Raw genomic sequence first — 21,975 nt, forward strand, 5'->3', positions numbered from 1 at the left:
TGCCAACTGTCCACCCAACTCTACTCTCCCTTTCCTCTCATTAGAATTGAAGCCAGGGGCATGACTAAACTACATTTCCCAGCTTCCCTAGCAGTGAAGCAAGGTCATGTGACCAAGTTCTGTCCAATAGCATGTGAGCAAGGGACATGAGGGCCACTTCCAGGCCAGGTTAAGGGAGGAAGTGAACTCCCCACACTCTACCTCCTGCCCTCTGGCAGGGATCAAGCCACCTGAGTGACTGGAAGCCCGGTGTTGAAATGGTGGGTTTGATCGCTTCTCAGCCTTTTGGCTACGATCAAGTGTAGTATCTGTTCTTATCAGTTTAATATCTGATACGTCCTCTATCCGAGGACAATATATTAAGTGGATTTTTGGAATTAGGAGATGGAATAGGAGCTTGCTCCGTCCACTCCACGCATCGACCTGGTATTGCAGTACCTCCAGGGAGGGTGCACCAAAAAAGAAAAGAAAAGAAATGGTGGGTTCAGGTCCCTGAATTACCCAGTGTGGCAGCGCTCTCTGGTGACTTGGAGCCCACCCCACCTGTACTATTACTGAGAGAGAAATTTCTATTCCATTTGAGCCATCGCAGTGTAGCTGTCTGTGACAGCCTTTCATATCCCCATTTCTCAGAGAAGGAAAGTGAAAGAGATTAAATAACTTTGCAAGATCACCCAGCTGGTGGCAGAATCTTGAGCCGCTCGGGCTGGTTCTAAAGTCCCTGCCCTCAAACCATGACACCTCCCAGACGTTATGAAGTTAGTAATACCAAAACCTGGAGTGCCCAAGGTGTCCTTCAGTGGGTGAATGAATAAGTAAACCGTGGTACATCCAGACAATGGAATACTATTCAGCGATAAAGAGAAATGAGCTATCGAGCCAGGAAAAGACGTGGAGGAACCTTAAATGCATGTTACTACGTGAATACGCCAACCTGCAAAGGCTACATACTGAATGATCCTACGCATAGGACATTCTGGAAAGGGCAGGACCAACGGGACAGTGGTTGCCTGGTGATGGGAGGGGGAGGGGGATGGGACAAATGAGTGGCACACAGAGGATTTTAAGGACAATGAAACTACTCTGGATGATACTGTAATGATGACATTTGTCAAGAACTACACACTGTCCAACACCAAGAGTGAACCCTAATGCACACAAAGGACTTAAGTTAATGATAGGGTATCAGTTTTGGTTCATCAGCTGTAATAAATGTACCACATTCATTCACACAAGATGTAAATAATAAGGGAAACTGTGGGAGCAGCTATATGGGAACCCTCTGTACTTTCTGATCAATTTTTCCATAAACCTAAAACATCTCTTAAATATACACACACACAGGTTCAAGAGAAACTCATGTAGCCCTAGCCAGTTTGGCTCAGTGGATAGAGTGCCGTCCTGCAGACCAAAGTGTCCTAGATTGGATTCTGGTCAATGGCATGTACCTTGGTTGCAGGCTTCTCCCCGGCCCGGGCCCTGCATGCAAGAGGCAACCAACCGATGTGTTTCTCTCACATCAATGTTTCTCTCTGTCTTTCCCTCTCTCTCCCACTCTCCCTAAAAATCAATGGGAAATATCCTCAGTTGAGGATTAACAAAAAAAAAAAAAAAAAAAAAGAAAGAAAGAAAAATTTGTGTATTAAAAGAATTAATAAGATTTGTCATGCGCCATACACTTTCATTAGCAGTCGTTTTATCCTCCCACCAATCTATGATGTAGATACTGTTACTACCCCGTTTTTCAGACGAGGCACAGAGAGGCCACGCAACTTGCCCAAGACAAGACAAGCTATCTGCTTGGCTTCCTACCATCTTCCCTCCCCAAGACCTGCTCCCTCCACCTTCCCTGGACAGTTGCCCTCACCAAGGCAGGTGCCAGGTCCCCAGCCCAGAAGGGCCTACAGGTACCACTGTGCCAGGCTCCTTTCCAGGTGAGCCATGTTGATGGAAGCTCACAACATCCCAGTGAGGGAGGCTCCCGGGTCACCTCAGACCCCCTGTTCAGCGCTCTTCCTCTAGAGCACTCCCTCAGAATAGAGCAGTCCCAGTGCCCCTGCGCCCCCCAGCAGGCACGCGCGCACACACACACACACACACACACACACACACACATGCCCTTCCACTTCGTCATTGGACCCCCAGGCAGACAGACTTTGGATATCCAGGGGACAGGAGGCCCTGCAGGACTTACACAAGCTAGCACTTCTCACCAAGAACTGAGGGTCATTCGGGGACATCTTTTTTTCCTGGAGATTGTCAAGATCTCCTTCAAAATGCAAAACCACACCTCACATTAGCACAAGGCATCACTTTCCCTGCTCTCTCTAACCCCTGGAGGGGAGCCGAAGGAATGTATCAAATTCTTAATTTAAGAAAAAGTCCCTGGCGCCTGCATGCGGTGGAAGGGCCATTTCGTAGTTGAAGGTGTCGTGAAGAAAGTGCTGCCTGGGAAGATTCTGATTTGACTCCAGTTTCTGAGATGCTGGGCCTTCCCGTGAAAAAAATAGGACCTGATCCAGCTTTGGCATTTAAAGGACATAAATGCAACCCAAGGACCGCGTGATGTCTGACTGTCAGGGCTGAGGACTATCCATTACCTTAAACAGGGTAAGATGATTCAAAACCTGCCAAGTTTTATTAAACATACTGATTCTATCCCACTGACATCGGCGAGGAAAGCAGTGGGGTCCAGAGAGCAGCCTCGAAAGCTAACAATGTTTATGAGAATGAGACACCCCCAGTCTGCAGTCTCCTCTTTCTGGAAGGGCCCGTCAAGGCCCTGGCATCAGACAAGCCTCACCATTTCCTGGCTGTGTGACCCCAGACATGTTACTAACATCTCTGAGCCTTCATTTCCTCCTGTGAGAAAGACTGTCAAATAATTCTAGGTTTCAATGAGATAATGCAGGTAAAACACATGGAAACATTCAATAAACATGAGTGGCTGTGTGACAACAATGATTACTTGAGAGCTAGCCAGATTCTTACAGTTTATCTCATCCAATCCTCTCATTTTACAGATGGGAAAATTGAGGCCCAGCATGAGGAAGGGACTTGCCCAAGATCACACAGCAAGTGAGAAGATCTGGGACCAGAACCTATGTCCCTTACACCAACCTATGTTGCTTAGACCAAGGCTTTCTCCACTGTACACACTATTCATGTTCTACAAGTATCTTAGAAATATGAAGAATATCCTAACAGCCCAGCCAGTGTGGCTCAGTGGTTGAGCATCGACCTATGAACCAGGAGGTCACGGGTTCGGTTCCAGGTCAGGGCATATGTGCAGGTTGCGGGCTTGATCCACAGTATGGGGCATGCAGGAGGCAGCCAATCAGCGAGTCTCTCTCATCGTTGATGTTTCTGTCTCTCCATCCCTCTCCCTTCTTCTCTGAAATCAATAAAAGTGTGTGTGTGTTTTTTAATTATATCCTAACAGCCACGTGAGTTCTACAGCAGAAAGACTAGAGGTCCTATTCCACCAGCCAACCTGGAGTTCCCATTCAGCTGCCCCAGGGCTGGACCCGCCATGGCCCCTCTGCGGGAGGCGATGGTTGGTAGAAAGTGAGGAATGTAGTAGGGAATCATTTCTGCCTCGTGTCACAGGGCCCCACCCCTGGAGAGGACAGCAAGAGGACAGAGAGGTGGGCCATTGATTCTCAGCCCAACCCCACTTAGCAAATCAGTGCCCACTTTCATACACTGCATTCCAGAAGTCAGCCCTTTTCTGCCAGACCACCAGTAGGCGGCTCCAATTTTCAGAACTAAACCAGGCGTTGAACCTCTGCAGGTCTCTGCATAGACACTGAAAGACCAGTCTCAAGCGTACAAGGAAGGTCCTGTCTGCAGCGGTGACATCACTCAGGCTCTCCCCAAATCACTCCTTCGTGTCCCCTTCTGAGCTCTGGGCGTGGGCCCTGGTCCTTCTGAGTGGCAGCTGGCTACTCAGCTCTCCTCCCCTTTTATGTTGGGAGCACAGAATCGTTAAATGTCACAGATCCTGTCCCCGTGAGTATGAAAGGGATGGGACCCAGGCACGTGCCCTGCTGGGTCAGGTGGGGTTTGGAGAGCACAATTGGCCTTTGTTCCTTTACTGAAGATAGCCATCATTATCGCCCCCCATGGCCCCTTCTGAGGGGGACCAGCCACGTTCTGTACCACGTGACCCCATCACCCCCACCCCAGCTAACTGTTGAGAAGGGAACGCCAGGCCCAAAGGCAGCCTATCCATTCATTGGCAGGCCAGCCGTCCTAGGAGCTGGCCACAGTCCAATATGGGGGAATTTGACCTAAGAGATTACAAGGCATATTTAGAGGTGGGCACCGGAGCCAAAGGCTATGTGGATGGGGGGAAGGATAATGGAGAGGTGGGCAGCTTAGAGAGTCATTGAGCTCAGATGGCTGGAGAAGTATTTACAGGAGTGGAGTGTTGGTGTTGACGAAGGTGCTGAGTGAGAGTCCCAGCAGGACCCCTGGGGAGCACTGAGCCGGAGGCAGCCAGGTGCTCAGATTAACAGGAGGCAATAGGAGCTAGAGTTCCTCTCCCTGGGGGGTGGGAGGACTCCCAAAACAATCTAGAAAGAGGCTCCAGAAAGAGAAGCAATAAGGCCTTGATGGCATCCACAGAACAAGGCAAGCTAAGGGTGTTTATAAAGAGTGTGGAAGAGATCAACCAAAGGACTTGTATGCATGCATATAAGCCAAACCAATGGACATGGACAACAGGGGGATGAGAGCATGAGGGGCGGGGGGAGGATAGGGGTTAATGGGGGGGAATGAGGACACATTTGTAATTCTGTAACTAATAAAGAATTTAAAGATTAAAAGAAGATAAAAGAAAAGAAAAGAAAAAAGAAAAGAAGTGTGGCAGTAATCCCCAGGAGAGGACATTCCCACCAGGCCCCAGGCATAAGGAGCAAGTCTTGAGATTGAGAATCGATGGATACCAGAGAAATTCTCTGAAACCCTGACCGGGCTTCATCCCCAGGCTAAGGCACTTCCTCCTCACTGGTGGCAGCTGCTTTCAAGCACCTGAGTGGGTTGTGTGTTTTTCCTGCAGAGAGAAGCTGAGACTTGGAAGTTAAATTTCTGAAAATGAATCAAATGGCAGGAGAAACCCTACTGCATCCTTCCTGTGTTTAGAATGGAGGCAAGCAGAATAGTCTAGGCTGAAGCAAGAGAGAACTGGGGCTTTTTACAAGGAAAAGCTGCTGTGGATGATCAGGCTGCACAGAAGGCTAGAGGGAGCCCCGAATTCTCACTGCTGATGAAGCTAAGTGGGGAGGAGGGCAGGAAGGAGGTGGCCTGATGGCTCAGAAAAGACACACCACTTGCAGAGTCTGCGGTGAAGGCCTGGTTTAGGCTCTGGAATAGGGGTTATGCTCAGCAAATTGAGGTCATACCCCACAGCACTCCAGGCTTCCGGGACTGAAATAGCTCAGCCCCGCCCCCAAAGCTAAGCCCCAGGGTCTAAACAGAGTACGATCAGATACACCGAAACAGTCCCACAGCTCCCCAAATTCCATAGTCAGCATGGGGAAAACGGAGAGCTGTTCTCTGAGCTGCTGTTGAAGAATCTACTCAGATGGGCAGCCTGGTTACTGTTCTCCCGGGCGTGGTAGGGCCCCAAGAAAATTGGGAGATCAGCACGGAAGGGAGGCTGTGCTCTGTAGGCCAGAGAAGAGGTTCATGTGAACATATTGGTTTGATACAAACACCTGCTCCTCCTGCCTCTATAAGGGAGTCTGGGGCAGGAGGTGGGAACCAGGGAAGAGCTGGGCACAGCTATTGACAGCTGGAAGGGTCTATGAGAATATGGAGCAAGGATAGGCTCCGGCAGAGTTCAAGAGCTTAGGGAACAGGCTGGACTCCAGGATTTTTCTCATCTCGAAAACAGTGGGTGTCTGCCCAGCTGGCGTGGCTCAGTGGTTGAGCTTAGCCCTAGGAACCAGGAGATCACAGTTTGATTCCTGGTCAGGGCACATGCCCAGGTTGTGGACTTGATTCCCAGAGTGGGGTGTGCAGGAGGCAGCCAGTCAATGATTCTCTCTCATTATTGATGTTCCTATCTCTCTCTCCCTTCATCTCTGAAATCTAATAAAAATATTAAAATATCGGTGGTATCATTGGCAAATATGTTCTCCTATGTAGTGGGTCTTCTTGTTGTTTTGTTGATGGTTTCCTTTGCTGTGCAAAAGCTTTTTATTTTGATGTAGTCCCATTTGTTTATTTTCTCTTTAGTTTTCATTGCCCTAGGAGCACTATCAGAGAAGAAATTCCTTCGGCATATGTTTGCGATTTCGCTGCCTGTGGATTCCTCTAGTATTTTTATGGTTTCCCGTCTTATGTTTAAGTCTTTTATCCATTTTGAGTTTATTTTTGTGTATGGTGTGAGTTGGTGGTCTAGTTTCATCATTTTGCATGTGTCTGTCCAATTTTCCCAACACCATTTATTGAAGAGACTGTCTTGATGGGAGAACATATTTGCCAATGATACCACCGATAAGGGTTTAATTTCCAGCATTTACAGGGATCTCATGAAACTTAACAAAAGTAATAAATAATCCAATAAAAAAAATGGGCAACGGACCTACATAGACACTTTTCGAAAGAGGACATACAGAAGGCCGAAAGACACATGAAAACATGCTCAAAGTCACTAATTATACGAGAGATGCAAATCAAAACGACAATGCGTTATCATCTCACACCTGTCAGAATGGCTATCATCAACAAATCAACAAACAACAAGTGTTGGAGAGGATGTGGAGAAAAAGGAACCCTTCTGCACTGCTGGTGGGAATGCAGACTGGTGCAGCCACTGTGGAGAACAGTATGGAGCTACCTCAAAAAACTAAAAATGGAACTCCCATTTGACCCAGTGATCCCACTACTAGGAATATATCCCAAGAAACCAGAAACGCCAATCAGAAAGGATATATGCACCCCTATGTTCATAGCAGCACAATTCACCATAGCTAAGATTTGGAAACAGCCTAAGTGCCCATCAGCAGATGAGTGGATTAGAAAACTGTGGTACATATACACAATGGAATACTATGCTGCGGTAAAAAAAAAGGAACTCTTGCCTTTTGCAACAGCATGGATGGAACTGGAGAGCATTATGCTAAGTGAAATAAGCCAGTCAGAGAAAGATAAATACCACATGATCTCACTCATTTGTGGATTATAGAGAACAACATAGACTGATGAAAAGGGACAGACCCAAAGACTGAGAAACAGCGATCAGGCTATCAATCCCCAGAAGGAAAGTAGGTGAGGGCGGGGGTAAGGGGAAGAGATCAACCGAAGGACTTGTATGCATGTATATAAGCCAAACCAATGGACATGGACAACAGGGGGATGGGAGCATGAGTGTGCGGGGCGGGGGGCGGGGGGGAGGTTGGGGGTTAATGGGGGGGATGAGGACACATTTGTAATACCTTAACTAATAATAATAAAAAATTAAAATAAATAAAGCAGTAGGGTGTCACACTCTAGAGGTCACCCCAGAAGAAAAGAGGACGACCCTCGGTTCTGTTCTTGCTGCATGTGCCTTGTCTAGAAAATGCCTTAGTCTGAATCCCACCATCTCTAATGCCAGTGGCCCCAAACCTGAGTAGCTACAAGTTTGGGAAGGCAGCCAGGGCTAGAATCACATACGTTTTTACACAAGAGTAGGTCTAGAAGTATGCCTGAACCAAGCCCCTACTTGGACAGGGCACGGGAGATTGCATCATTAGAGATTAGTGACCAGCAGGAGAAGATTAAGAAGCAGTTGATCAATAATCCTGAACTCATTGTCCATTAGCCATTCCAGCTGTGTTAGAGGGAAAGTGATCTAGAGAGGCCCAGAAAGGTCCAAAGGCGAGGGCTGCTGCACACCGTGGTCCACTGAGCAGCGAGGACAGGTGTTCAAAGACTTGACAGATATACCCCATGGAAGATACTTGGGACCACGCCCTGCAGGCGCTCCTGACACCGTGAGGTCAACCTCCATCATGTGGTCAGAATCCAAGTCTTGTCCACCACCCTCTCTCTCAGTCCGTCTCCCCCTACATGCTCAAGCCTTGGGTTCACCTGTGACTTGAGCACCCTCCTACACCCAGGAAGACTGACCTTCCCCATTCCAAGAGCCACTATGACTCCTTCATATTTCTTCAAGGCTTGGTCCTTTTCCGCCTCACCAATTCTACTCATCTTGGCTAGAACTAGACCCAAGGTTGCAGTTCTCCCTGGCCACCCTCTCTCCCCTTGGAGAAAACGAAAACATGCAAATCTCGTTGGGACCTCTCTGTCCACCAAGTGAGAAGCCAGCAAGGGCCCAGGGCTCTGCAGTTTTCCTCTCTACGTGGCCCACCCTTGGGAGAAGCTACTAATCCGTCACTTGGAGAAGCCACGCGCATCCCAAGGGGGAGCTGGTGGAGAGGCCCATGAGAGCCAGTGAGTCTACGTGGCTCCAACTCCAGAGTCTGCAGCCACGTCCAGTAGTGGGCCGGTGGACTTGATCGCCATTGGACAGGCATCCAGAGAGAAGAGCTGAAACCTGCCAGGCATCTCTACATCTGTCACTCCTTCTGACTATGATGACCTCCCAAGAGTAATGGCTGCTGTGTCCCTTCCAACCCCATGTAGCTTCGAATTTAGCCAACTCTAATGGTGGTCCACGTAGAAAGGGGGTTCCCAGACTAACCAAGTGGACTCAGGGCAGACCACCACCGATGCATTTATGGGGAGAACAGGTCAGGAGACGAAGCCAGGGCTATCCCAGCAAGCCTTGGAAGTAAGCCCACCAGACGTGGCCGGGGGCCTTATCCTCTAGGGCAGACTTCTTTTAAATAGCTCCAAAAACATTAGGCCCAAGAAGACAGTGTGGGCCCTAGAAAGTCAGACAGACCTGGTTTGATCCCAGTCCCTCAACTTTACGACTGTGTGAGTTTGAACAAGATGCTCAAGTTCTCTGAGCCTCAATTTCCCTAACTTTAAACTATGGGACAATGACCCCAGCTTCATGGAGTTGTGGCTGGTGTGGTGCCTGGCACCAGGGTTGGTACTCATTACACTCAATTTCTCTTTCCCTCAACCCCAGTTGGTGACTGTGCCTAACGTAGAGATAAGCCAGGTGCATAAGGGAAGCACACAGAAAATATCTGCTTAATTGTGCCAATTATAGGGAAGCAGATTTTGGCTGACCTGAAGGAGAGCTAGCACCACAGCCATCCAGTCCCGTCAAAGGTTCCCCTTGGGGTAGGGAGCGTCCCATCACAAGAGGTGGGTAAGCCTATTGGGCAATCAGTGGGACCAGGTGAGTCTCAAGAAGTCCTATCTATAGCTCTAATAAATTATGGAACTCTGCAAAAAGCTCAATGGGTTTATGGAGAAGCACTCCGCCCATCAATTTCAGAAATGCTGTATGTTCATTCTAAAGTGCCACCTTCATTCTCTGCTGATGGGATCACAAATTGAAGCAAACTTTCTGAAGAGCAATGTGGCACAATGTATTGAGACCCTTAAAGATATCCACACCATTTGACCCTGTGGGAATTGGGCCCAAGGAAGCAACCTGCAACGTGCCCAGAGATATAAATACGAGAATGTGGCTTATCATTTATAAAGCGCACAAAGTGGAAATAATTGAACTGTCCAACAATAGAAGAATGATTAAATAAATTAGGGCACAGCCAAAAGATGTAAAACCATGCTTCTATTAATCTTGTCTTCAAAAAAAATCATATGTCCAAACATAACATGAGGATTTCTCTCACAATTATCCTTTAGAAAAAAAAGAGAAAATCTCTTTAAATTCAAGTTCTTACAAAGAGTCTCCTATTAAGTGCATTTTCTCTTTGTTATTTTATTTTAAACAACAAAGTACTGTTTGGAGAAATCACATTAGTCCTCCCTGACCTCAATCAATGTTAGTTTTGGAGGTCACCTGCTGGAATTGGCAAAAAAAGAAAAAGAATATAGTAGGGATTTAGTAATTATTCTTGGGGTTATAACCTCACAGTTGCAAGTGTTGGCTGTCATTGTAAACAAGCCTTCAAATATCACTTTTAAAAGCAATACAGTAAGTGGTTACGCTGTAAAGATCACTAATACACGCTTATGGGACAAATGAAAAGACTGCCCTGTTATGCAAATAGGTACTGTGGCTGGGAATACAGTGTCCAGAGACAAAATCATACACAGATGTTGCAAGTGTTGCATCTCCATCTTAAGATGGAGTGTTGTGCCCTAACCGGTTTGGCTCGGTGGATAGAGCGTCAGCCTTCGGACTCAAGGGTCCCAGGTTCGATTCCAGTCAAGGGCATGTACCTTGGTTGTGGGCACATACCCAGTAGAGGGTGTGCAGGAGGCAGCTGATCGATGTCTCTCTCTGTCATCGATGTTTCCAACTCTCTATTCCTCTCCCTTCCTCTCTGTAAAAATCAATAAAATATATATTTTTTTAAAAAAAGATGGAGTGTTGTGCTCAGGACAGCCATGGTGGGTAATTCACGAGGCAGCTCCAGGGATGAGGAACCCATCAAAGATTCGGGTAAAGCCCATTATAATGTGACAGTGGAAAAACTAATCTAGTTCAATTTAACGTATTTCATGTTAGCTGTGACTTTGAATATCTGTATGTACCCAAATTTATAAATTAAACATTACAAGTAAGCATTTGATGATTTCTATAAATATCTGTATATTCAAGTTGGCCCCAAAACTTTTTATTGAATCTTCCATTTGGGAAAACTGGGACTTACGGTCTTGACTACTGTTTACTTAGACTAGTGGTTCTCAACCTTGGCTGCACATTAGAATCACCTGGGAATCTTTTTAAAATCCTGATTTCTGCCCTGACTGGTTTGGCTCAGTGGATAGAGCGTAGGCCTGTGAACTCCAGAGTCCCAGGTTCAAAACCGGTCAAGAGCATGTACCTTAGTTGTGGGCACATCCCCAGTAGGGGGTGTGCAAGAGGCAGCTGATCAATGTTTTTCTCTCATGGATGTTTCTTTCTATCCCTCTCCCTTCCTCTCTGTAAAAAATCAATAAAATATATTTTAAAAATAAATAAATAAAATCCTGATTTCTGGGCCTCATCCTCCGGAAATTCTGTTTCTTTGTTACTAATGTTGTGGCCCTGCCCCATAACAAAGAAATAGAATTTCCAGAGGATGAGGCCCAGAAATCAGACTTTAAAAAGATTCCCAGGTGATTCTAATGTGCAGCCAAGGTTGAGAACCACTGACTTAGACCCATATGATATATAGTGAGGAGAGATAATGTCTATGAAATAATATTAAATAAAAAACATACATTGAAAATGTTCCAGTGTGGTTCTAATTTTGTTCAAACATACATACACACACACACCCCAAAAAAAAAAAAAAAAAAAAAAAAAAAAAAAAAAAAAAAAAAACAAAAAAAAAAACAACCCTGAGGACATAGAAAAAAGACCAGAAAGAGCTATGCCAAAATGTTAACTACAATTATATCTGGTGGTAAGATTATGAAATAAAACGGCTTTTTCAAGGTGTGTGTTTTTTTTAAGATAAGTGAATGTTTTAACCAAGGGAAATCATTTTTTTGTCTTTTGTAAAAGTGCCTCCTTTCTTCGGTTCTCCCTTGGGGTTATTAGACTACCTTTTGTCCCTTTCATTCCCTAAATCTTCTGGGAACAGCACTATCTGGCACGGTGGGGGTTGTGATAGAAATGTATGACTGACAGGGAAGATGTGCCTGACACGATAATGAGGGGCAGGCAGACTACTAAGCAATATCAACAATGTGTACAATAATGTGTGTGTAGTATGGTTCCCCTCTGAGAGAGGAGAGGTGGGGAGGGGAGAGGAGGGAAATATAAAGTGTGTGTGTGTGTGTGTGTGTGTGTGTGTGTGTGTGTGTGTGTGTGTGTGATATTGCATAGGTGTAGAAGGAAACCACCAAATTGCTAAGCAGCCACCCAGGGCGGAGCACTCCTATCTCTTGTGTAGCATTCAGTTTTCGTTTGGGCAGTACATGTTTATAACAGGATGTAATCACCTTTTGCTCATTGCACCGAAATGGGGGGAAGGCTGAGGGCGAGACCCATTCATTTGCATGGCTTCACTGCTCTGCACAAGAGGAGACAGTCTACCAGTATTTTCCTAGAGCCCCAAGTCTGTGGGGCACAAAAGAGTTTAGTCACAGAGGCATTTCCAAGGCTCGAACCCCCATCTGCTATTGTAGAACTTTCAGTCCCAGAGAGGACTCAGAGACACAAGTGAGCATGAGGAGCTGTTGGCTGAGGGTTTCCTACACGCTGGGACTGTGCCAAGTGCTTTGCATGCATTAGCTGGTTAACACGCACCACAACCTTCTACCCATTTTACAGGTGAAGAAACTGAGGCACTGAGAGGAGGAGGTTGCATAGCTGGTCGGTGACAGCTGAGACTTGACCCCAGGGAGCCCAGGCACCCAGTGGGTGACTCCTATGTGTCACAAACACATCCTCTGCCGTGTTAACAGCTGCTGTTTCTCCCCTCTTGTGATCTGTTCCCATCAATCACCAAGGCCTTTGCTGCCCACTGAGCCAAAGGAATAAGCCACACCCCTGTGATGGCAGCCCATTTCCACCAGGGAGGGCACCAATATGGGGGCCAAAGGTCTTATTTCCCAAGGCCCCAGGCTTCCAGCACCCTCCTCCACCCCTGGGCGGGGGCTGTGTGACTAGAGCAGCCGTGGGCAAACTACGGCCCGCGGGCCAGATCCGGCCGTTTGAAATGAATAAAACTAAAAAAAAAAAAAAAAAAAAAGACTGTACCCTTTTATGTAATGATGTTTACTTTGAATTTATATTAGTTCACACAAACACTCCATCCATGCTTTTGTTCCGGCCCTCCGGTCCAGTTTAAGAACCCATTGTGGCCCTCGAGTCAAAAAGTTTGCCCACCCCTGGACTAGAGTGTGGCTGCAACTGAATTGCTGGGATAGGCCTGGGCCAGTCCCAGAATTTCCAAATCCAGCCTTGGCCCAGCCACCTGCTTCTGCCTCAGAGGCCTACTAAGCATGACACAGGGCCAGCCCCTTCTTGCTAGCTGGTCTCCAGTCCTGACCCCGGTGCCAGCATCCTGGGCTGGGCCCAGAACTCCTTTTCCTAAACTAAGCTGAGCCACTCCCTTCCCCAACCTCATCTCAGACCTCACTGCTCTGAGGCAAAACCACGGCCAGCCCCACCTTACCCCTGGCCACCAAGGGCCAGAGAAAGAAAACCACAGAGAGGCCGGTGCTAAAAGAGAGCCACAGCCCCAACGCCTGGCCCCAGGCTAGCAGGCTGCTCCCCCACGAGACCTTAGCGGGCTGCCCAGCTGGGGAAGGGGGAGAGAAACAGAGGCAGAGAATTCGACATTCTCCCATTTCGAGAAGCCCCACCCGGGGCCCATTCTGTCTCCTGCAGGGGATGGAAAGGAGAAGGAAGAACACACCCACAAGCCCTAGATGTGGCCTCCTAGAGCCCCTGACTTAGGCAGCAAGCATCCTTCTTCCTGGGGTGGCAGGGGGCACAGTGTCTTGCCCTCCATGCTGGCCCATCCTTGGCAGTCAGGGGAGAGGGGAACCCCACCTCAGCCGCCTCAGGGCTCCCGTGCTCCTGCAGGTGGCCCTGTCACTGTGGAGCCACCAGTGGGACAGCAGGGCCTTCAGCGCACTGAGCCCACTCTGCATCCTCTGAAGCCCCCGTGCCCACCGTGGCACAATCGCCTCCCTCCCTTTTGTGCTACCCAATCTAATACAGAGGACACAAGCTGGACCCTAAAAACAAAACACCTCCTTGTAGACTTCCACTCCTGTCCCTTTCCCAGGACTGAGACAGGAGACCAGAATGGCCCCTTCCCTAAGACAAAGCTACTGGATCCACTCACCTCCCTAAAGACACTTTTCCACCTTGTTATGTCCACAGATGCCCTCCAGGCAGCTCCCCGTACCCTCCATCCCCGCCAGCCCTTGCCTGAACATACCTAATCCCAGGTGAGCTCAGGTTGGAGCAGCCCTTCCGCCCACCTGCATCTCACAGCTGTATCCAACTTCTCCGTGACATTGGAAAAGGTCAGAGAAACACGCAGTCACGTGCTCTGCCAGGGCTGGGCTTGCCGCCTGCAACCCCTTTGGAAATATGAGGACCTCAGTGTCTCTGGAAACCAGCATCCATTTCTTCCTTTCAGATTCTATCTCCTCCACGGTCTTCCTTTTGATCTTGTTTTCAAGCCAGAGATGAGCACTTCCACGTTGACTCCGGCTTGATTATAACTGACTCTGAACCTTTCTAGTGATTAAAGTAGCCGCGAGGCAATGTTCTCCGGAGATCTGTACTGCAGGTTGAATAATTCAAGGCATCCCTTCCAGAGGCTGAAAAACCTGGGAGGGGAAAAAAATCAGACAGCAGAAAAGTTTTCTTTAAGAAAAAAGCCATTTCCCCCATGCTGACTACACAATACATACTTGATAAACGTTGATTAATTTTGATGGACATAAACACTCAAACAGAAATCAAATGGAGAACCAGGCAGGGACCTGGCAGGACTGGGACAGGATACTGGATGCTGCCAGCAGGTAGGGCGATTGAGGCAACTGGCTTTCTCCCCCTCCCCCATTATAAAATAATTAGAGGCCCGGTACACGAAATTTGTGCACTGGGGGGGGGGAGGGGAGGGGCTCAGTCCGGCCTGTGCCCTCTCACAGTCTGGGACTCCTCGCTCCTTACCACCTGCCTGCTTGCTGCTCCCTACTGCTCAGCTTGCTGCTCCTTAGTGCTGCTGCGGAGGCTCCTGCCACCACCCCTGCACTCGCCAGCTGTGAGCCCAGCTTCTGGCTGAACAGCGCTCCACCTGTGGGAGCGCACTGACCACCAGGGGGCAGCTCCTATGTTGAGCATCTTCCCCCTGGTGGTCAGTTCATAGTGACCAGTCATTCCACTGTTCAGTCAATTTGCATATTAGGGTTTTATTACATAGGATGTATGTGGGAGCTCCTGATATTTCCCTAAGTTGGAAGGAAGTTTGACATGAGGACAATAGAACAATGTCATGAGATGGCCTCCGTCACGCTGCTCAGCCTAATGGGCTGAAGTGGAACCCAGTGGAGATGGGTTAGGCCCAGAAGATAGAGGTGCTATTTCACAAAGGGCTGGCTGTGTGGACTATGGGTTCAGGTTGGGCTGTGTGGGGTGCCCGTAAGGCCAGGTGTGGTGTGGAGAAGAAGAAGAAAAGTGAGCCTTCTCTCCCCTTCAGCTCTGGCTTCCCGTGGCAAAGTTCAGGTGTCACGCACCAGTGGTAGAGCAGACCCTGGGCAGATGCCCAGGAAGGGGCCTCTCACCGAGGGCATCAGCAGCAGTGGCAGCGGCCAGCTGCCACCTTCAAATGGCAAGCAGAGGGCTCCCCGGGAAGGAGAGTTGAAGAAGAGGCGTGCATCTGAGGGCCTGCCCCCCGGGGCAACCCAACATAACCAGGGAAAACGTCACTGGGAAGGGGAGACCACCCAGGAAGCAGATGGAGTTTGCAGCTCTTCCAATCAAGGACCCATAATATCGTGGCTGCCTTCTCACCCACAGGCTGGTGCAGGATGGATGGTTCAGGTTTTGGAACTTCTGACACAGAACTGGTCCAAGACAGAGGGAGAGAGACTGAGATCCGGGCCCACCGAGTGAATCCGAGCCCAGTGCCTCCTGTCAGGCTCTGTCCGGTGTATTGTCAGCACCTCGCCAAGCTGGACTCCCAGCTGCTGCCTTTGCTCCCTGGGGTTGCACAGTCAGCATCCACGGAGCTAATTCATCTACCTGTGGTTTAATGAGCATCAGATGCTGCGACCAGGGACCTGGAGGCCCAGAAAATTCCAATTCCAAGCCCACTCTTTATAGTTAATTAGCATCGCAACCCCACACCCTAGAGAGTCCAAGGACACAGGAGCCATAGCAACAGCAGCTGGGACCTCTCTCCAGACAGGGAGCCTCAACGCCAGAAGGATAGCAGTCTCAGTGTTCCAACATCACGGATGTCTCCAGTCCTGGGAAGTAGCCAAAATGATTGGAAAATCAGACCCAGTGTTGGTCTGGAATGAGGGAGTTCCAGTATCCAGGGCAGGACAAATCTTCAAGGAATAGACACCCCTCCTACTTCCAGACCCTCTCTTCCAGAATCACTGTAGGTTAGCAAATAAGACTATTAACTCGGGAAGAGCCTGGGCAGATATGAATAGGTTAGCTGCGCCACACCTACTGGATTCTCTGGGCAGGTCCCCCTTTTCTATAACCTCCCTCTTCTTCCTCCATGTGGTCAGAGCAAGGGGACCCACCCCATTGTAGTGTTCCACTGACCACTATGGCTCCGCCCTTATGACCACTGTTCATTGGACGAGGAGTGGGCATCTGGTCTGAGCTGGACCAGTCAGAGGCCCTTCCCTGAGGATTGTGGGAAACTGGTGATGGAGGTGGAGACAGACAGAAAGGAAGTGACTGTGTCACTGGGTACCCAGAGCTTAGAAACTGCCGCAGGGATTTTTCCACCTATCCCGTCGACCAGAGAAGCAAAGAAATTCTGCCTTCAGAGAAAGAAGCAGAAAGGAACAGAAGTGAACAATTGAGGGTTTGGGAAAATCCCAAATCAGCTTTCTGTAATGTCCCCCCCACTGGTCCTCTGGGGCTCTGGGCACATTGCTCTATTTTCGGCTGAGTTGTTTCTCTTCCAGTTTCAACATCCTTCGTCCTTCACCGGCCCCTCGTGGATGTGGTCTGGAATGCTGCCCCATGTTACACAGCCCTGGCGTCACTGCTCCCTTTGGAGAGGAGCCTCTGGAGCTCACCCACATCTCAGCTCAGGTGCCCCGAGCAGCTGTGAGAAGAGGTGGGGACCTGCACCTCCCTGCTGCTGGCTTCAAGAACCCCAGCCCATCTGCCTGTGGCCACCTTGCCACTTGGTCGGTGCACAGGAAGCTCACGCTCCACCAAGACTTCTGTGTTTCCATGCCTGCTTTTGTAAAGCTGCGTTTCACTCACTTTTCTCCATTTCACTAGAGTAGATATTTCAAGATGCTACTTTCTCATCATCTGTCTCTTTCCTGCTCTCATCCCTTCTTCTCAGGCTTCCTGCTCTGCTCTGTCGCCTATAACACCCCACACTGAAGCCAGGGGAGCTGCCCAAGACACGGATCTGATGGCCGTGCCCCCTGGGTAAGCCTTTCCAGGGCTCCCCTGACCTACAGGAGAGAGTCCAAACCCCTGGGAATAGCAGCAGGGTCTTCCATGTCTGCCCAGGGCATCTCTCCAACCTGTCTCCCTCCTCCATGTCTGCCCACGCTTAGCCTCTATTGCCTCAACTACAAATTGGTAATAAAAACATCCACCTTGCAGGGCTATAGAGAGGGTTTGAAAGAACAGATCGAGCATCAAACCCAATGCCTAGGGGTGCCTGTAATGTGCTTACTACACTATGTGCCCACAGCCTGTACATCTAGAAAATTCCTATTCGTATATCACAACCCAATTCAAGTGTCAGCACATCCGCGAAGTCTTTCCTGAGTGCCCACTCAGTCGCAGACTCCAACAGAGCTCCCGCCTCTGACCTCACACCAATTCAACACCCTCCTGCCTGACTGCACTCCCCTGCCTGATCCTTATCTGCATCCGGCTCTGTCTCCCCACCCTCGAATCTGAGTTCCTCCAGGGCAAGGTCCAGGCCCGACTTCTCTCCAACCTCCAGTAAGAAGACCTGGCACGCAGAAGAGATCCGCAGATGTTCCACTGAATCACACTGAGTCATTCAAATCTTACTGAATTCCATCACTTCCTCTGTCATGAATCGCAATAATAATAACGACACATTATTGGTTGCTTCTTGTGAGCAGGGACCTTCCAGGTGTGTATCTCAGCATGAACTCAATCCCTGCAAACCCCCTATGAGGAAGGCACTGTTATTAGCCTCGTATTCCAAATAGGGAAACTGAGGCTCACAGAGTTGTGTTTCATATCCTAAGCCAAACAGCCAGGACGTGGAGGAGCCAGATATGAACCCATGTGCTCTGTTCTCTTTTTTTTTTTCTTTTGGCTTTTTATTTTTAAATCATTTTCGATTTATAGAAGAGTTGGAAAGATGGTGGAGAGTTCCCATACGCCCTTCACCCAGCCTCATCTAATATTAATGTCTCACAGAACTATGGGATAGTTCTCAATATTAAAAATTAACATCGGCACCATATTATTAACTAAACTACAGACATGAGAGGAATTTCCCCAGTTTGTTGCACTGATGCCCTTTTTCTGTTCCCGGACCTAGTCCAGCACCCGCACCCGGCCTTTCGTCAAGACGTTCCCTCCCTGGTCTCTAGGCTGTGACCCTGACACTTGGGAGCGCAGCAGTCAGGTGTTCCATCAGATGTTCCTCCGATGGGGTTAGTCTGGTGTTTTCTCTTGAATGTTCTGAGGTTACGGATTTGGGAAGCTTATCACAGAGGCACAGTGCCCGTCTCCTGGCGTGACAATGGGGACCTCGATAGCAACATGGCTTGTTCCTGGTGATGTTAACATTGATCACTTGCTCTCCCCGCTGCAAAGTTAGTGCTTTTCCGCATCTGCTCTTCACCGCCACAGTCCAATGCTCTCCATCAACGTCACTGGTGCCAGAGACGGTGCTGGAGAAGAATGTGCCTCCCAGGCCGGGTGTTCAGAGAAACAAAAGCCCAGAACAAAAGGATCCTGGAGTTGCCTCAGGCAGGGCCAACGGAAGGCTGCCCGCACAGCATTTAGAACAGCAAAGGGCGTGCTCCCCACAGCTGGACTCGTCCAGAAAGGCTTCCCAGGAAGGCAGCACTCGCAGTGGTTCCCAACCTTCCTGCCGCCGCGACCCTTTCATACAGTTCCTCATGCTGTGGTGACCCCCAACCATACAATTATTTCTGTTGCTACTTCATCACTGTAATGTTGCTACTGTTATGAATCGTCATGTAAATATCTGATACGCAGGATGTATTTTCAGGGGTCGCGACCCACAGGTTGAGAAACACTGGCTTAACGGGGTTGAGGCAGGGCGGCAGGGCCATGCCAGGCAGGGAACTGGCCCCAGCGTGGGCATCCTCATATGGAGCAGCCAGCAGGGACGGGACCTAAATAAGATGGCAGCGGCCAGACTAAAATCCCATGAAGGTCATCACCGCCACCCCCGATCTCCAGGCAGGATGCCTCTGAAACCTGCCCAGTCCCCTGAAAACATCTGCACATGTACAGCCTAGAAACTCAGAACAATGGTTTCCAGAACAGAAACACTCCAGGCAGTGCAGCATCCCACATCTCTCCCCGCCCCTCCCCCACTGCGCTCCCACCTCTCTTTGCTCCCCCTGGCATTTATCACAGCTGCCTTTGTTTCTAGATGCAGGCAGGCGTGCCAGTCTCAGCTCCCCCCCAGCCTACCTCCACGGGACTGCAGGAAGGGAAGGGCGGGCCCTACACAATCCTCCTCTCCTCCCCCCCCCCCCACCTTTTCCTCTGGGCACTGAGCCCAGACCCTGACACACAGTAGGGGCTTAGCAAATGTGTGCGGGGAAGGTGGGAAGATAGCTGATTCACTTCTGCAAGAAGCTTTGAGAAGAATAGTGTAAAGACATTTTGTGACGCCCTTCGCCTTCCAAAGCTCAAAAAATCATTTAAAAAACTGATGACTGTGAAATTTCAATTATATTCACAAGGAAAGCTAGAGTGAACTGCAAGAAGTACAGAACAGCAGCTTTGTGTTTGAAAGGCCAAAAGGGCCTAAGAGAAGAGAAAGCAGCCTTGACGCCAGACCCATCTGTTTCCAGAGACCAGCTGCACATAAGCAGACTTGAATTTATAGCCCTTGAAAGAGGGTACTGCTCCAGGGGCATTAGAGAACTGCAAGGACGGGTAAGTCAATGCCATGAACGAGCTATCAAAAATAACTTAGTGCTCAGAGGCTACATTAATAGAGGTATAACATTCACACAAAAGGAGGTGATAGGCCTGTTCTGCTCTATGCTTGTTAAATCACAGTCAGAGACTGGGTTCATAAAGACAAACTGGATTTTGTGCAGAGGTTGGTCTTAATGGATAAAGGTCTGGACTTAGCCAGTGAACCAATGGGAAGACTATTCCAGATGAAGGATAATATGTGTGAAAAATCTGAGACAAATGCTAACTGCTTCTAAGGAACTGAGAAAAGCCAGCATGGCTGAAAGAGAGAAAGCAAGTTGTAGCCAGACTTGAGGCTGGAGAAATGGGTGGTGGCCAAATCTGCAGGGTCTCATGAGTCATATACAGTTTGGATTTTATCCCAGAAAAAAGAATCCTTAATCTATTATTTCATACTAGAGGCCCGGGGCACGAAATTCATGCACGGGGGTTGGGGGAAGTGGGGAGAGGTCACTCAGCCTGGCCTATACCCTCGCGCAATCCAGGATCCCTTGGGGGATATCCAACTACCAGTTTAGACCCTACCTGGGCCTAAACTGGTTCGGACATCCTTCTTGAAATCTGGGACTGCTGGCTCCTAACCACTCACCTGCCTGCCTGATAGCCCCTAACCACTCTGCCTGCCTGCCTGATCACCCCTAACCACTCATCTGCCTACCTGATTGCCCCTAACCACCCTGCCTGCCTGCCTGATCACCCCTAACCACTCATCTGCCTACCTGATCGCCCCTAACCACTCTGCCTGCCTGTCTGATCGCCCCTAACTGCCTCTGCCTCAGCCCCCGCCACCACGGCTTTGTCCAGAAGGACATTCGAAATGACATCCGGAAGGCTGTTCAGCTGTCTGGTCTAATTAGCATATTACGCTTTTATTATTATAGATTGGCCCAGGACCTACATTGGGCTAAGTCTCCAGACACAACACACACACACACAAACTTGTCGATGTCCAGAAGGGACACTGCATTGGAAGAATTTCAAAGAAGCTGGAAGTCGGGAGCAGGGAGACGGAATCCCCTGAGCCTTGACCTAATATCTGAACATGGACCAGTGAAGAATGTGGCCAAAGCTGCCATTTGGTTATCTGGCCTTCAGGGATCTCAGAGGACCAGCAGCTGGCAGAAAAGAACTATAAGATTTGTGCCATTTTTTGCAGGAAGGGGGAGAGGAGTCTTACCCTGAAGAAAACTAGGACCAGAGCTCATCTCTTCCCTGCTGCTACACTTCCCTTAAAATCAAAAGAAGTAACCATCCACTCCACTCTCCCTACAGTGTGCACAGCCAGGTACCCGCATAGTGGGTACACATCTGCCTAGGGAGACCTCTGTGGGAGGTTCACTACAGCAAACCACAGACTATCATCACTGCATCCCTGGGGGAAGAGGGGAGTCCCACTGCCCTCGCTCCTTTTTCATATTCCCCAGATGATAACGCTGCTGCTGCTGGCACCTCCACCCCCCTTTCTCCAGAAAGCTGACGCATGTTGCTGCTGCTGCCCCCACAGGGATTCCTTACTCCCAGGTCCAAGTCCAGGAGGGCTGGGTCTGACTGGTCCTGAGCCTGTGCCCTGACAGCCAGGGAAGCTTGGACAGGGAGTTTTCAGATGCTCTGCAGAGCCCGTCTTGTTCCCACCAAGGCTCAGAAGATGAAAGAATTCTCAGACATGGAAAGGTGGTTCTGATGCGGGGAGGCCAACAAGTATAGTATATGCCTGTTGCCAGTAGTTTTAACAACCCAGCCCCTGGTACCAATTTCTGTCCTGGACAAGGCCCTCTTGACTTTAAGCAGCAGCCAGTTCAAGACTAGGAGTGATAGGGGTTGGATGACAAGGCATCTGTGAGGCTCAGAGAACAGAGGAGAAGGAGCCAGCCTCTACCCAGGCAAATCCCTTAGGGTCTATGACCCCGAAACTCCAGAAGACCCAGAATCCTCATGATCTTCTGCTAGAGGCATAAGGAAGGGATTTGTGGGTGCCACCTGGACAGACCCTCCCGGTTGAAACCCAGTGTTCACTCCCAGCAGAGGCAGAAGGTCAAAGC

At 49.2% G+C, this 21,975-nt stretch overlaps 1 non-coding gene across 1 annotated transcript; it reads left to right on the forward strand.

Moving 5' to 3' along the window:
- Nucleotides 1-269: 269 nt before the first annotated feature.
- Nucleotides 270-460, forward strand: LOC118678031. Its single transcript, XR_004974710.1, has one exon. It is a non-coding gene; the product is annotated as a U2 spliceosomal RNA (small nuclear RNA).
- The last annotated feature ends 21,515 nt before the right edge of the window (nucleotides 461-21,975 follow it).

This window comes from Myotis myotis, unplaced genomic scaffold (assembly GCF_014108235.1).
Source record: "Myotis myotis isolate mMyoMyo1 unplaced genomic scaffold, mMyoMyo1.p scaffold_m19_p_2, whole genome shotgun sequence".
Taxonomy (NCBI): domain Eukaryota; kingdom Metazoa; phylum Chordata; class Mammalia; order Chiroptera; family Vespertilionidae; genus Myotis; species Myotis myotis.